The sequence below is a fragment of the Trichosurus vulpecula genome, chromosome 5 (genome assembly GCF_011100635.1).
Source record: "Trichosurus vulpecula isolate mTriVul1 chromosome 5, mTriVul1.pri, whole genome shotgun sequence".
Classification (NCBI taxonomy): domain Eukaryota; kingdom Metazoa; phylum Chordata; class Mammalia; order Diprotodontia; family Phalangeridae; genus Trichosurus; species Trichosurus vulpecula.
The window spans coordinates 119,480,189-119,496,668 of NC_050577.1; the positions used below are offsets into that span (position 1 = coordinate 119,480,189).

The 16,480-nt window shown below is 41.6% G+C and overlaps 1 pseudogene; it reads right to left on the bottom strand.

Annotated features, from left to right (window-relative positions):
- LOC118851047 overlaps positions 1–15,414 on the bottom strand; it is a 21,189-nt pseudogene extending 5,775 nt beyond the window's left edge.
- Positions 15,415–16,480: the final 1,066 nt, after the last annotated feature.

Here is a 16,480-nt window from a genome sequence, read left to right on the forward strand (position 1 = left end):
GTCAGGAAGAATAAGCTTCTCGAGTTCAAATCTGGATTCAGACACTTACGAGCTGTTCGACCTTGGACAAGTCACTTAACCCTGTTAGCCTCAGTTTCCTCATCTGTAAAATGAGTTGGAGAAGGAAATGGCAAATCACTCTATTATCTTTGCCAAGAAAACCCCAAATGGGGTCACAAAGAGTCGGACAGAAATGAACAGCAACAAAAAGCACAAAGGGGTTGGCAAAGTGGGCCCCAAATTCCCTCACTTTATTGCAGAGGTATGGGACTCGGGGTGTGGAATACAGCCTTATGCTATCAGACACTGTTGATATGTTGATACGTAAGTTTTGCTGAATTTCTATCATTTTTTGAAGCTTTTTTTATTTGAGGGGGGAAGGCAGGGCAATTGGGGTTAAGTGACTTGCACAAGTTTATACAGCTAGTAAGTGTGTCAAGTGTCTGAGGTTGGATTTGAACTCAGGGCCTCCTGACGCTAGGGCCAGTGCTCTACTCACTGCGCCACCTAGCTGCCCCCTATCATTCTTTTTCTAAATCTTTGTTTTTACAGATGCTCACTGGTTATAGGACATATATACACATACACACACATATACACATATACGCACACACATGCATGAAATTGTTCACTTTCATATACTAGAATATATATAAAAACAAAAGGGCAGATGTAAAAACAAAAAGCATTATTAAAAGTAAGATAATTTTTTTAAAACCTGAAGGCGTTGGAGTAGTAGACAATCCCTAATCTCCTTTCCAGCTCTGGCGCTCTGGTTCTGCTTTATAGGATACTAGCTAGTTAATCTGGCCAACCAATCTGTATTACACTTTATCTTGTGCTCATTCGAGAGGATAGTTTATTCCTTCTTCCCCATCATCACCTCAAGTCCTTTTAGTTTGTGTTTCTTTGGACTCTAAAATTAGCCTCTCCCCGCCCCCTCCCCCAACCCAGATGTTCCTCCATTCTCATACTCTTGACTGCACTTTAACTGCCTTCAATAAATGGTAAGAGATCCCAGATTTGGTCATTGGAGGGCCTCTCTGAAGACTGCAGAGATCTTTCTAATAGGTCCTACTGGCCTAGTGTGCTCTGTGAGATTGTCTCTCTCCCTGGTTGAGGATAAATGACAGGTGGGGAACTAGTAGGGGAATTCCTCAGTCAGCTTTTCTACCTGGTCTGCTCCAGGGTCAACTGAGTGAGTGTGAATCAGAGTCATGGGCACTGATAACACTAACTTACCAGCATTGTGCATGGGTAAATCGTGCCCTCTCTGAGTCAACTAGGTTATGTGACTATTCTATAGACTTGGAGACGGTATGAGGAACTCACAAATTTCCTTTCTTGCTCTGTCCCTGACTCATAGCGTGGCTTTGAGATGATCCCTCGCCCTTGAATATAACCAAATGTTTTTATTTTTTGTTGTTTTGTTTTGCCTTTTTTTTTAAAGTACATCAGAAAGCACATTTGAAATAAAAGAGTCTGGGTTCAAATCTTGGCTTTGCCACTCACTCCCTGTGTGACACTGGGCAAGCCCGCTTCACCTCTCTCGATCTCACTTTCCTCACCTGTAAAGGGGATTGAAGTAGATAACCTTTAAGGATCCTCTTAACTCTCAAGACCCTTTGTTCTTCTGGGCCTTGGTTTCTTCATCTACAAAATGAGGAGGTTGGCCTAAGTCATCAATGAATATGGTCTCTTCCAGCTCTAAATCCTTAGATCCTGTGACCTTTGAGGGGAAGGATCTTCTTGGATGTACCAGCCATGTAGAAAACAGGGGGGAGAATGAGGAAACAGGGGCTGCACCCTGGTGGGAGATGGGTGGGGGAGTTCACAAGGGCACCCTTTGTTTCCTGGATGATTCACTGATTAAACTAGAGAACACCAAACCTACCTAGACTTCTTGAGGAGTCACGGGCCCTGACACAGTCTCTTACACTTCGGAATGCCTCGAGTCCCATTAACTTGAACTTAAAAAACAAATACAACAAGGCAGAAAGAGCCTCAGACCTAGAAGCAGAGGAACCTCAGGCAGATATGTGGAATAACCAGAACCACATAGATGTTAAGAGTCCTGAATACAAAGCCACAGTCCTACACGGGCACAGAGATGTTCGTAACAATAACTACAAAGACAACCACATTAATATAGTATTTGATGGTTTATAAGACACTTTTCTCACAACTCTGTAGAGCAGGGATCTTACGTGTTATTATCCCCATCATAGATGAAGAAACCAGGGACCTGGAGGTGAAGAAATTTGCTCATTGCCACACAACTGGTTAATGTTAGACCTATGACCCACATGCAGGAAGTAATTGTTTTCCGTCTTTTTTTTTTTTTTTTTTTTTAGTGTGAGGACCTTTTCAACAGTTTAAAAAAAAAAAAAGAAAGAGGGAGAGGTGAACTTTCACATGACAGCATTTGCACTTTTATTGGGAAAATACACAATGATAAAATGCTACTATGAATTTAGCAATGCTTCTAAAGTAAACAGGACCTGTGTATTCTATTAATTAACTATTAAGTTACATTGATTTATTATATTAACTATTACATTTATTTAAAGGAAGCCTTGTATTTTATTGTTTCTTTTTTTGGGGGGAGGGAGGCAGGGCAATTGGGGTTAAGTGACTTGCCCAAGGTCACACAGCTAGTAAATGGCAAGCCTTTGTATTTTATTAACCATAACAGCATCTATATACATTTAAAAATGGTTATGGAAATGTGCTTGAGACATATTATTTGGCTAGTCTACATAAGGAACATTTGCTTATTTATTATACTGTCATTTCATGAGATAGATTCCCCTTTCAGTAACTCTACAGATGCCCAAGAATTGGCAGCTATAGCATTCCAATAATGCACATAAAAGAAGGGGTTGAATTAAATGATCTTTAAAATCTCTTCTAGCTGTAAAGTGATGATCCTCATTCCCTCCTCTAAGCCACCTTCGGTCTGCCTCTTACACTCGTACATACCTGGACAAAGAGGCCCAAAGGGAAAACAAACAATACTTTTACCCTGGAAATCAGGTCTACCAACTTTTACCTCTGCTTCTCTTGCAATGACAAAGACCGAGAGGTTACTGGGGTAAGGTTCTTTCTGGAAGACTGGATGCCCATTCTCCCTCAGAGTCTTCCCTCCATGCAGTAGCTTCCTCCTTTCTTGTCTAGGGGGAGAAGGCAAGCAGGTCACCCCTAACTCTTAGATCTTCTTGTCTTGTCTTTGAGCCTGAGCCACAGAGTGGCCACCAGACTCTAGGCAGTTGAAGTGTTTGGGCCTTAGCTATTTAAGGTGGAGGGCTTTTCCAGCTTAGAGGCAGAGTTGGGGCTGGGGATGGAAAAAGAAAAGTCAGAAGTGACTGTTCTTGTAAAAATAAACAGAGAATGTAGATCAGGGGAGGGGAACCTGAGGCCTTGAGGCCACATATAGGCTCAAGGCCACAGGTTCCCCACTTCTGACCTAGAACTTCTCAACTTCCAAAGACAACCTCCCACCTTTGTTCCGGGATTGAATGAAGTCAACCTTCTGTAGCTGTCACTCAACTATCAGCAACAAATAGGCAGTGAGTGTTGTTGTAAAATGATAGAGAGATTGCATGATTTGGGAGAAAGACCAGGCCTGTCCCTATTCTCAAGTTCGAGATTTAGTCCAAATAAACAAAAAGACAAGAAAAAAAGCAAAAAACCTTAGAGCTGGAAGACACCTTACATCATTTACTTCTGCCTTGTCATTTTATAGATTTCCAACACAGATTTAACATGGCACATAAATCATTGAACAAAATAGGTCATAGTTTACAATTACAAATGTAAAAAATAAATATATGTCAAGCACAATTATTCCATTCTGGCTCTCTGTATGTACCACAAAGCTCTAGTCAGTCTATAAACTTGAGGTGAGAAAAACAAAATTCCCTTCCCCATGTCTTGTTCAAATTACACTTTTCAGTTAGAGAATGATAGAGCGCTGCATATAGAGTCAGGAAGACTCATCTTCCTCAGTTCAAATCTGACCTCAGACACTTGCTGGCTGTGTGACCCTGGCAAGTTACTTAACCTGTTTGCCTCAGTTTCCCCATCTATCAAATGAGCTGGAGAAGAAAATGGCAAACTACTCCAGTATCTCTGTCAAGAAAACCCCACATGGTGTCACAAAGAGTCAGAGAGGACCAAAACACTTGGACCACAACAACAAGAATCCCTGTTGGAGGCCTCCAAAAGCTGTGGCCTCTAATATTTTAGTTGTGGGGGAAGGCAGCTTCCTAGAATTGTGCAGCCACAGAATGTTAGAATTGAAAAAGACTTTAGAGGGTTAATAGCCTCCTCTTTTTGTAAATGAGGAAACTAAGACCCTGAGATGTTAAATGATTTGCCCAAGGTCTCCAGAGCAGGGACTAGAGCAGGGGTCTCCTGAATGCTCCTGCTTCTGTCTTCTGGTGGAAGAACTCTGAATGTTGGGCACATGACAGATTAGCCATTCCAAGTGCCCAAAGTATTTCCTGATGTCTAGGTTAGGATTCATCCCTCAGTAAATACCCCCCGAATGTTCAGTGAATAGCTGCCTATAGCCTGGATAAGGGCTAGATGAAGAAAAGATCGATCTGAGAGATGTTACAAAGGAAGCAGGAATGGGATTTGACCACGGGGAGTAGACAAAGAGGTTCCTGTCACCCAGGATCGCAGACCTAGAGAAAAGGAAGGATGGTGACTCTGCTGTCAGTGAGGAAGAGGAGGATTTAGGTGGCATCACAGGTCAAGTTTAGCATTTTCTATTCCATAAATTCCAGCTTGTATTTGTTGTTCGGTTGTTTCAGTTGTGTCCCACTCTTTGTGACCCCTTTTGGGATTTTATTGGCCAACACGCTTGGGTGGTTCACCATTTCCTTCTTTGGTTCATTTTACAGACCAGGAAACTGAGGTCAACAGGGTGATGAAGTGACTTGCCTGGGGCCACACAGCTAGTACATGTCTGAGGCTGGATTTGAACGCAGGTCTTGCTGACTCCAGGCCTAGTGCTCTTTCCACTGTGCTATCTGGCTGTCCAATCTATACTTAATTAGGTAATATTTTGCCTCCGTGGGAAACCGAGGCCTAGGCTGTATAGCACGCAGTGTGAATAGTTGCTCTGGAGACCTTGGGCAAATCATTTAACATCTCAGGGTCTTAGTTTCCTCGTTTACAAAAAGAGGAGGCTGTTAACCCTTTAAAGTCTTTTTCAGCTCTAACATTCTGTGGCTGTACAATTCTAGGAAGCTGCCTTCCCCCACAGCTCTGGACCCCTGTTGTCTCACTTGTAAAATAAGAATGGTGATTTTGTACTACCTTCCTCACAGAGTTGTGTGAGAAAAGCCATCATAAACCTCAAAGTGCTGTGTCAATTTGAGTTATTACTACTTCCATTATATCTTCTTTGCTGTCTGAAATTCCTATCATTAGAGACAAACCACTGGATTATGGCCTTGTCTCCAGAAAGCTCCTATTACACACAAGGAGGCAGCTAGCTGTGTGCCCCTCAGCGAGTCACTCACTAATAAAAGGCAGTTAAGTGGCTCAGTGCCCAGAGCCCTGGGCCTGGAGTCAGGAAGACCTGACTTCAAAACTGGCCTCAGACACTTAGTACCTGTGGGACCTGGGCAAGTTACTTAACCTCTGTTTGCCTTAATCCACCGAAGAAGGAAATGGCAAACCACTGCAGTATCTTTGCCAAGAAAACCGCATGGGCAATATGAGTATGGTTCATGGGATCACAGAGTTGGACCCAACTGAACAACAACAACAAATTACGTACAGGTGAATCAGAAAGTAAAGAAGGGCTAGTCTGTTTTCCCCATTAGTACATCATTAATTTGTCACATCGAGAGTTGTCATTTTCAAAAATAGAGGGTCTGAGAAAGGGCACAGTTTTTAAAGGGGTTGTTGGGTGTAGGAATATCTGGAACATGTAGGTTGCTGTTTGAGGATGTCCCAGGTGGACATGGGACAGGAAGAGAGCATCATGAAATCCTCCCTCTTCCCACACACATACACACAAACATACCTGGTATGTCCAGGAAGGTGCTTCAGAGGAGGGAAGCAGGATCAAAACTTTACAGCTAGAACAGACTTGAGAGGTGATCTAGTTCAACCGCCTTCTTTTATAGTTAAGAGAATTGAGACCCTGAGACATAAAGTGAGTGAGTGGCCCAAGGTCACCTAGGCAGGAAGTGGAAGAACCAGGATTCCCATCCATCCTTCACATGGCCAACCTCCAAATGGTTTTCCTAATATGTAAGTCTGAGGACCCCTCTACTCAACTCCAATGGCTTTTCATCACTTCCAGGATAGAATATAAACTTCTCTCTCTGACATATAAAGTTTTTAACACCTGGTTCCAACCTACCTTCTCAGCCTGCTTACACATTGCTGCTTTCCACATACTCTATAGTCCATCCAAACAGACTTTGTTATTTCTCAGATGGCCACCACATTCCTTCTCCCACCACCATGTTTTTTCCTCAGCTATCCCCATGTTGGAAAGTCCTTCCTCCTCACCTCTATCTCTTGGAATCTCTGGTTCCTTCAAGTCAAGCAAACAAACTTGAGGTGGCTCAAGTGCCCCTTTCTGCCAGGTCTTTCTTGGTCCTTCCACTAGTTGTTGGTGCCTCCCTCCACCATGTGGTATTTGTTTTGTGTGTTTGTGTTTGCTGCCCTTGAGGGCAGCCAGCAACTTTGCATCCCAGCACTTAATGCAGTAGCACAGAACTGCATATATGTTTATACATAAGTGCACACACACATAAATATGCATATATATGTAAACATATTGTATGGTGGATAGAGCTCCAGATTTGGAGTAAGAAAGACCTGGCTTTGGATCCTACCCTGGGCAAGTCACTTACCCCATCTCAGCCTCAGTTTCCTTACCTGTAAAATGGGGCTAATCATAGCACCCACCCCACAAAGGTATTTCAAAGATCAAGTCTAATAATATATGTAAAGTGCTTTGCAAACCCTAAAGTGCCATATAAATGCTAGCTAGTATTATTATATATGTGCATGTTATCTCACTCCTGTGCACATAATTAATCTCCAGTAAGGCAGAGACCATTGAAGTTTTTGCTGTTGTTCACACACACACACACACACACACACACACTTAATAAATGCTTGTTAATTGATTTATTGGTTGATTGGTTGAACCCAGCTCTTCTGATTTCAAAAGTGGCAATCTTCCTAGCTGGAAGCCTGCTAAGGGGCTGGGGGCTTGCTGGGGACCAGCTTCATCTACTTCCCAAAATGGGCTTTGACTTGGTCTGGGGGATGGGTGATCTGGCACAATCCTGCAAAGCAATCAGAGCTCTCCCTGACTCTCAGACACATCCTCCCTTTCCCTTCCCACTCCCCCAACACACAGGCAGAGATTCCAGTGTGGGGCCCAGAGGAAGTTGGATGATTTGAAATCAATTCAGACTTGCACATCTGGTGTTTTTTCCTCTCCCCCAGCTCCCAGGGTAGTCAGTATTAAGTTGATTTCATTGTCTGAGGGGAAGATTCTCCAAATACACCCAACCCAAACCCTTCTTCCCCTTCTCTTTTCCCTTGAAGGTGTGGCTATACTCTGGCACCCTTCCCACCTAATTGGGTCCGGGACTGACTTTAGTTTTTGTACATTTTATTCTCACTCTCAGTGTTCCAGGGGCTGGACAGAGTAAAGCCCAGGATTGGTACATGTGTGTTCTGACTGACGTGGGTTGCTGCTGACTCAGAGTCAGTCTGTAGTCCCGGAAACCTTGGAGGAACGTGCAGATCGTGCAGCCTGAGGGTTCCTGGGGTTGTGTCCAAGTTTTCACCTTTGGCCTCCTTTCTTCTGTATGAATCCAATGGGGGAACCTGTGGAATGCTGAGTTCCACAGCTGGTTTTCCAGCACCTTACATCCCATTATACTTGTTATTTGATTAACACTATTCTCCTTGCTAGTCCTTTAATAAAACACTCCATCTCCAGACTTGAGGCATTTTCACTGGCTCTCCCTCCATACCAGGATTTCTTTCCTCATCGTCTCTGCCTCCTGTCCTTCCTGACTTGCTTCAAGTCTCAGCTAAAATCCCCCCTTCTTCTGGAAGCCTTTCTCAAACCCCCTAATTCAAGTGTTTTCCTTTGTTGATTGTTCCCCATTTATCTTATAGATAACTTGTTTGCCCATGGTCATTTGTGTGTTGTCTCCCTTATTAGATTCTGAGTTCCCTGAGAGAGAGGGTACTGCCTCTCTTTGTGTCCACAGCAGTTAGAATAGTGCCTGACACATAGTAGGCACTTAAGAAATGTTTATCGACATTGTTGAATCATTTTTTTTAGTCGAGTCCAACCCATTTGGGGTTTCGTTGGCAAAGATAATGGAATGGTTTATTGATTGTCTGGGTGACAAACCCCAGTTCACTCTGGAAAGAAGCTGCTCTCTTGCCTGGTCATACATTAGCAAGTAATTGGGTGTCCATCTGTCTTTCTTTTTGTAGTAAGAGTGCCTGGATCATAAAGTCCAATCTGTGGAACTGGGGAGAGCTTTTGGCCTCCCTGCCTTTCAGAGGGTAGTCTGGTTTCAGCCACACCTTTTCTGTTCTGGTTGAAATTGTTCTGGGTTGGGGCTACCTTGGGAAAAAGACTAGGAAGGTAGCAGAGGCTGTGGACTAAACTAGACCTCTGGACCCTTTAGTCCTCCAGACCCCTGGAAACTGGAGGCTCAGAACCAATCTGACCTCCTTGGGACCAGAGATGATATACCTATGTATATTTATGTGTCTGTGTCTCACTATGTGCTTCTGTCAAATTGTACATTAGTCTAATTATGTTAAAGTATTTGCATGTCTTAATAAGCCCACCTAATGTATATGTATTCTGGAGTCTCAGCCTTAGAATAAGAGGAAGTAGGTGAAAGGTCCAGGTTACCAAATTCAATTCTCACCCTGCCCAGCCCCACCCCACCAGAGAATTGAATTAACCCTAGGGGAAGGGAAGGGGAATGCTAGACATTTCCAGGCTCTCAGTTTTCCACTCTGCCTCTGGGTGCAGAGATGTTGCATCCTGGACGGAATCTGCTAGGGCAATGAATGGTTCAGGGGACAGTTGACCTCAGATGAATTTTGACACACGGTGGCTGTGTGACTCTAAGTCACTTAATTGTAGTGCTCTAAGACCAGAAGGTGCAAAGAGGGTTTCAACTTGGATTTGTAGAGAAAGTTTACTCACTTAGGACTTCTGTGATCTGAAATCAGAGGTCCAGTCCCCATCTCTATGGCATGATTTATGAAACTATTAAGAACCCAGAAAATACTACCACAATGGCTCTTTCAAAACACATTCCCTTTTAGGGCTGACTTCTGACTCGGTACTGATTTAGCCCTGTTCAAAAGAAATTGCAAGCTTTTTCCAGTGAGACTCAGGGCAGGGGTAGGTGCATTCCTGACATCTATTCCAGAATCCCCTCTGAAATTTGTAGCAGCCCTGTTTGTGGTGGCAAAGAGCTGGAAACTAAGGGTATGCCCATCAATTGGGGGGACTGCTGAGCAGATTATGGTATATGAATGCAATGGAATATTATTGTGTCATAAGAAATGATGAAAGGGATGGTTTCAGAGAAACCTGTGAAGATTATGTGAACAGATGCAGAGTGAATTGAGCAGGAACAGGAGAACAATTTATAAAATAACAACAATGTTGTAAAGACAAACAACATTCAAAGATGTAAGAACGCTGATCGTTGCAATGACCTACTATAATTTCGGGATACTGATAACAGCATGCTACCCACCTCCTGACAGAGGAGTGATTGACTCAGTAGGGGGCATCATGAGACATATGTTTTTTGCACATGGCCAATGTAGGAATTAGTTTTTCTTGCCTATGCATATTTGTTGCAAAAGTTTTATGATTTTTTTAAAAAAATATGTGTAGGGGAAGGAGGGAAGTAGATAAAAGATATTGCTTAAATAAAAAATAAAATTAAACCTTAAAAAAGAAAAGAATGAACTATGGTGTCATATTATTTTTCTGATAGTCTATCAACAAAATGCCCATTTTTATAAAAAATAAGTAATGAAAGGGAAAAAAAGACTCTATGTTACAGCGAAATTGGATTATTCCAATCCCTCCAAAAATATGCTTTCTCACCTCAAAGCCTTTGCTCCATTCTACCTTCTTTTGAAAATCTCTTCTTGTGTCTTCAGTTGGAAGTGATGTCTCCTTTCCTTGCCTATTTCTAGAACACTTTGTTAGAATCTTTCCTTTGCCGTATTCTATCTTGTAATATACTTGTCTGTGTATATGTCGGTTCTGCTCCCCTCCTCAGTTCCCTGATTGTAAGTTCTTTGAGTTTAGAGATTGCTGTTTTCATCTTTGTACCCTCAACACCTAGGACAGTGCTTTGCATGGGGCAATCACTTAGTAATCGTTGAATGTATTACTTTTCATACTCAAATTCATAGTTATCTGTATTTGTAGAAGAGAGGAGAAGCTCTGAAATAGCATGATGGAGAGACAGTCAGAGAATAACAAAAGAACTGCTACGCAACACTCAGGGCTTAGTTGATCATAGAATAACATGAATTTTAGTGGACCCTTAGTGGCAGAATTTTGTGACTTCCTCCTGCAGTGTTCAGCAATCTGGAGAATAGTAATGGAGAAGGCAGATGATAGAGATGATCCAGGGATGAAATTTAACAGAGTGTGACTACAAGGAGGACAAGGAAACACAGGATCCAGTACATTGTTCAGTTGGTTAAATATAGGGTCAAGATTGTGAAGAGAGGAGAGTTAGGCCAGGATGATAATTGGGAAAATAGAAAAGATGAAGGAACTGGAAGTCACAGTGAGATGAAAGAGCAGATTTCAGAGGGATGAGGTAGAGGGGCAGATGAAAAGAGGGAAACTGTGGTCAGAGAGGGGAATTTCAAAGTTCAAGAACGTGGAGGTGGAAGAGCTTCAGGTGACTGAGGTCTAAAGTCTGATCATCACTGTAGCTGGCTGAGGCAATGTAGATGCAAATGATAGGAGCTGAGGAAGCTGATGAACTGGGAGAAGATGGTATTTGAAGAAACATTGATATAAATAGTGAAGTCACCAAGGATGAAAGGAATAGACAGGTTAGAAAAGACTATTTTCTAGTTTGTATATTCTTTGAGAAAGGAGGGAAAGTGATCAGGTGGCCACTAGATAATAGCAAGGAGTATCTGCATGGGTGATGCAGATGAGCTTTGCAGGAAAATTATGGCCAAAGGACTGCACCTGAGTGATTTTTGGGGGTGGGGTCTGGAAGTGGTTGTAGGATACAAGGGATATACTGACATCTCCTCCTTTTGGCAGCCAAGAGAAGAAGCAGATAAAACTGGAAAAGGCAGCAAAGGATAAAGCATTTCCAGGTTTCTAAGTCAGACTTACCTAAGTACCAGAAGATGGAAAGAATGTCCAAAGAAGCTATATCTTCTGTCCGAAGGAGTTGTCTACTTCAGCTTGTACTGGGTTTTCCTCTCACACTTTTCTGGATCTTAGGCACCAAAGAGAGAGGGAAGTGTAGAGTAGGAATAGCCCTAGGAAAGATATGGTACTAATATGCTCTCTGGAGGGACTTTTAAAGGGCCATATAATGAATGAATGAATGAGTGAGTGAATGAATGAATGAATGAATGAATGGATAAAAGAGTATTTGTTAACTGACACATATGTGTCAAGTACTATACTAACTAAATCCTGGGGAATACAAATACAAAATCCAGAGAGTCCTTGCCCTCAAGGTGCTTACAATATAGGAAAGTCCTCAGTGATAACACTATTAGACCTGTACCTCAAGGAGATCAAAGAAGGGAAAAATGGTCCATATATATACAAAAATATTTATAACCATTCTTTTGGTAGTGGCAAAGAACTGGAAACTAAGGGTGTGCCTGTCAATTGAGGAATGACTGAACAGATTATGATAGGTAAATCAATGGAATATTATTGTGCTATAAGAAACTATGAAAGGGTATGGTTTCAGAGAAACCTGGGAAGACTTGTATGAACAGATGCAGAGTGAAATGAGTAGAGACAGGATAACAATTTATACGAGAACAACAATATTTTAAAGACAAACAATTTCGAAAGACTTAGTAAGTTTGATCAACACAATAATTAACCATGATTTCAGAGGACTGATGATGAAGAATGCTACCTACTTCCTGACAGAGAGGTCATGAACTCAACACACAGAATGAGACACATTTTTGGACACGGCCAATGTGGGAATTTGTTTTGCTCAACTATGCATACTTTTAAAAATAGTCTTGTTTTTTCTTTTTCTTCAGTACATGGGGTGTGGGAGAGAGAAATAGAAGAGAGAGAAAATAAATTTTTGTTAATTGGAAACAAAACAAAAAACATAAAGGAGTGATGGCCAGAGAGGGATATTTTGTTTTGGGAAGTCATAGGGATGATGAGTAGAGCATTAGGAAAGTTGATTTGCATACCCTTTCCAGTGGCAATGGCCATGTTGATTTGATCAGGTTCCCAGAGGAAGAGATGGTGGTGGTAGTATGCACAATGTGGAGGGACTGATGGCAAGAATACAGTCATGTTGGAATGTGAAGCATGTCTGAGGCCAAATATGATGAACCATGTGAATCTGTACTTCTGCACTCACTAAGCAGTGTACTTGCTGTACTCACTAACCCAGTCCCTTGAGAAGGAATTTGAAAGTTGAATGGGTTGTCCCTCAAAGCATGGTTTCTGGAGGTCTGGTGGCCATTCAAAGTCTGTATATAGTCTGGCATTGGTCTGTTAGCCAAGTGACAGAAGTTCAAATCTAGCTTTCACGTTTCTAAAATCCTCATGCTTGATATTACATAATTTCTTTTCTTTTCTTCCATTTCTTTCCCTCTCTCTTCTCTTTATCTTTGCCTTTATGCAAAGTGCTTTGGGGCTTTCTTTCTTTCATGCTTCTAGGAATGTCTATAACACATGAGGAGGAAATGTGGGGTGTCAACTGGACTGAATTGGCCTCCAACCTGTGGATAGCTGGAGCCAAACAGAGCAGGCTAGAGATGGGAGAGTCAGAAATCAAACAGAGGTATAATTTCAAAGTGAGAGAAACAGCTTGAAAGCAAGAAGGCAGATTAGGCACATGTGCCAGGGCCCTGCCCCTAGTGGGGGGACCTGCTTTAGTGTGGCAGAAGCTTAATTTATATACTTGTGGCTAGACAAAGAGTCAAATAGTGAGTGTAGTGTAGCAATAATAGTGAGGCACAACAGCAACAGTGAGGCAAGGATGTCTAGTGACAAAAAGTCCATTCATAGCAGGGCTTCATGTCTGGGCCTATTGGTGCTTGCCCGAACTCAGGGACCATCAGTTCCAGAAGGTAAGTGCAAAGGATTGTTGTTATGCCAAGTTCAGGGCACAGCTTGCTTGCTGGAAAGCAGTGTGTCTTCTAATAGAAGCATCTCCTAATAGAAAGCATTTGACCATATTATAATGGCTCAGTGGGAATTAATTTACAGAGCATGGAAGTAGGGAGTAGTGGATTTGCCTAGCTTCAACAAACATATAGTAAGCATTTATTAACCTTATGTGCCAGGCACTGTGCTCAGTACTGGGAATACAAATACAAGCAGAAAGACAAAAAATCCCTGACCTCAAGAAACTTACATTCTAATGGAAGAAAACAGCATATAAAAGGAAGCTAAAAGGGGAGGCATGATAAAGGGGAGGGCACTGAAGCCTGGTTGTTGTTGTTGTTGTTGTTCAGTTACTCAGTCAAGTCTGACTTTTTGTCACCCCATGGACCACAGCACATCAGGCCCTTCTATCCTCCACTATCTCTCAAAGTCTATCCAAGTTCATGCTCATTGTTTCTGTGACACTATCTATCCATCTTATCTTCTGCTGTCTCCTTTTCCTTTTGCTTTCAACCTTTCCCAATATCAGGGTCTTTTCCATTGAGTCCCGTCTTCTCCTTATGTGGTTGAAGCATTTAAGCTTCTGTATTTCTCCTTCCAATGAATAGTAAGAGTTAATTTTTTTAAGTATTGACTGATTTGATCTCTTTGCTATCTAAGGGACTCTCAAAAGGGACCCCCACCACAATTCAAAAATGTCAGTTCTGTGAAGCACAACTTTTCTTATAGTCCAACTCTTTCAGCCACATATTACTAATGAAAAAAACATAGCTTTGACTACATGGACCTTTGTTGGTAAGGTGCCTCAACTTTTTAGTATGCTGTCCAAATTGCCATAGCTTTCCTTCTAAGGAGTGAGTATCTTTTAATTTTATGGGTGCAGTCACCATCTGCAGTGATCTTTGAGCCCAAGAATATAAAATCTGATTCTGCTTCCATTTCTTCTCATCTATTTGACAGGAAGTGATGAGACCAGTTTTTTAGATCTTAGTTTTTTTGATGTGAAGCTTCAAACCAGTTTTTACACTTGCTTCTTTTGCCCTCATCAAGAGGCTTCTTAATTCCTTTTTTGTTTTCTGCTATCCATGTGGTATCGTCTGCATATCTGATGCATATGCCTGAGATTTTGTATGATGTACTCTGCATATAATTTAAATAAATAAGGTGACAATAAACAACCTTGTTGTATTTCTTTCCCAATCTTGAACCAATCAGTTGTTCCATGTTTGGTTCTAACTGTTGCTTCTTAACTTGCATACAGGTTCCTCAGGAGACAAGTAAGATGATCTGGTACTCCCATCTCTTTGAAGACTTGCCACATTTTGTTGTGATCCACACAGAGTCACAGGTTTTAGTATAGTTAATAAAGCAGAAGATATTTTTCTGGAACTCTCTTGCTTTCTCCATTATACAGCAAATGTTGGCAATTTGGTCTCTAGTTCTTCTGCCTCTTTGAAAACCAGCTTGCTCTTCTGGTAATTCTCAGTTCACATATCACTGAAGCTTAGCTTACAGAATTTTAAGCATAACTTTGCTGGTATGTAAACTGAGTGCAGGTGTTTGGTAATTTGAACAATCTTTGGCACTGCCTTTTTTTTAGGATTGAGACATAAATTGATCTTTTTCAAACCAGTGGTCACTGCTGTGTTTTCCAAACTTTCTGGCATATTGACTTCAGCACTTTAACTGTATCATCTTTTAGGATTTTAAATAGCTCAACTGGAATTCTGTCACCTTCACTAACTTTATTGTTAGCAATGTTTCCTGGCCCACTTGACTTCATTCTCCAGAATGTCTGGCTCTAGATCAGTAACCACACCATTATAGTTGTTGGTGATGTTAAGATCTTTCTGGTATAGTTCTTTTGTGTTTTCTTGTCACCTTTTTTTAATCTCTTCTGCTTCTTTTAAGTCCCTGCTATTTTTTATATTTTATCATGCTCATTTTTTTATATGAAATGTTCCCTTGATATCTCTAATTTTATTGAAGAAAATGTCTTGTCTTCCCATTCTATTTTTTTCTTCTGCTCTTTTGCATTGCTCATTTAAGAAAACTTTCTTATCTCTCTTTGCTATTCTCTGGAATTCTGCATTCAGTTTGAAAACTGGTTGGCCTGAGTGTTCCCTTTAAAATAATGATTCTAGGAAGAACAACCAATCAGAGGGAGGAGGAGAGGGTACTTCCACTGTGTAAAGTCCAAGGGTGAAGTGAGCTTCCAAGGTGAAGAGGTTTCTGGAAACATCGTAGGGAAATTCTGGGAGAGTGAGGAAGAAGCCTAGAGAAGAAAGAAGACATGATATCGAATCAAGAGTTGAATGCAGACTCCACACAAGCCAGATTCAGGAATTGCTGGTGATGATGAAAGAAGAAAGGACTGGAGCATGGCGCTGAAGTAGTTTCTCCTCACCAACCCCTCCGCCCTTGAACTCTGATACTGAGAATGTTTGATAATTTTCAGTTATAAATGTCTGTCCCCATGGTGAAAATGAGGGGGAGAAAGTGAGGAAGCAGAGAGTAGGACAGAGGGTAGGAGAATTGGAAATTCAAAATTAAACAGAAGGGGCTGTGCTCAAATGCTTGGTTGTTAAAAAAAATTAGGGTTTACTTTCTTTTTCTTTGAGGTGAAAAAGAAATTTTTTTTATAATTTGCTTCCTAGTTCACTTTCCAAAATGCATTTAGCCCACATGCTAAGTGAGTTCTTTGGGACTACATTGAGAAAAGAAGCAAGATTGGAACTGAAAGTGGCTGGAGGCATATGAGCCAAAAGAGTTATAAATGACTTTTAAAGAATTAATCAATCCCCCTAGACTTTAACATAGAATTCAGGGCTCTAGGGAAAGCCTGGAAACTAGTACACCCTCAGGTAGCATCTAGTGGCCCCCTCAAGGCTAGAACAACAAAGTGTGATTTGTGCATACCCACTGGAGTGAGCTAACACAGCTTGAGCTTTGCTCACCACCTTGTGGCCAGCACATATATAGCACCCTGCTCCAAACTACACTCCCTAGTAAGGTTAATCCAAAGTGTTTCAAAGAGATCTAGGATGCTGGGGAGTTTGCTAAAGAAACACCTGT